Genomic DNA, 784 nt, shown 5'->3' with positions numbered 1-784 from the left:
TCCCATAATTCATCTGGCTTTCGGTCATTGGTGTTCAATGCATCAAATCTATTCTTTAGATGATCTCTAAATTCAGGAGGGATATATTCAAGAGCTGCTGTATGGAAAGTGAATTTGCTCTGTGAACTTTCACCCAAATCACACACACACACACACACACACACAAACCTTGCAAGTGGCTATCCAGAGGCAACAATGGGTCTCTTCTCATCCAAATAAGAATGAAGAAGACCTAAGACACATGCAAACAATTAGTCCAAAGGACTAGTGGACCATGGGAACCTCAGCCTATATGATCATGAGACCAGAAGAACTAGATGGTGCCCAACTACCACTGCCAACCATTTGGAAAGGGATCAGTGCAGGAGATCCTGGATAGAGTGAGAGAACAATGTGGAACAAAACTCAAATTCATAGAAAAGACCAGGTTTACTGGTCTGACAGAACCTGGTGACATACTCAAGATTATGGCCCCTAGTTACACTTCAGGTCTGGAATTAAAGTTACTCCTGTGGCTTCCAGCCAAAGAACAGACAAATATATAAGGTGCACATTTACATCAGGTAGATACACTCCTTACAAAATCAATCATGGGAGAATAGAAGGGCCGTATTTGTACAGGGAGAGAGCTCAGGGGGAGGAGTGCATAGGAAAGAAGGACACAGGGAAGAGGTAACTACAGGGAGAAGTGGGAAGAGCTGTTACATTGTGGGGAAATGCAGTCAATGTCATGAAACAAAATGTGTACGAACTGCTGTGTGGAAAATGAATATGCTTTGTGAAC

Source organism: Orycteropus afer, unplaced genomic scaffold, assembly GCF_000298275.1.
Source record: "Orycteropus afer afer isolate SDZICR_OR568_19922 unplaced genomic scaffold, OryAfe1.0 scaffold00008, whole genome shotgun sequence".
Taxonomy (NCBI): Eukaryota; Metazoa; Chordata; class Mammalia; order Tubulidentata; family Orycteropodidae; genus Orycteropus; species Orycteropus afer.
Note: the sequence above shows the minus strand (reverse complement) of the source record.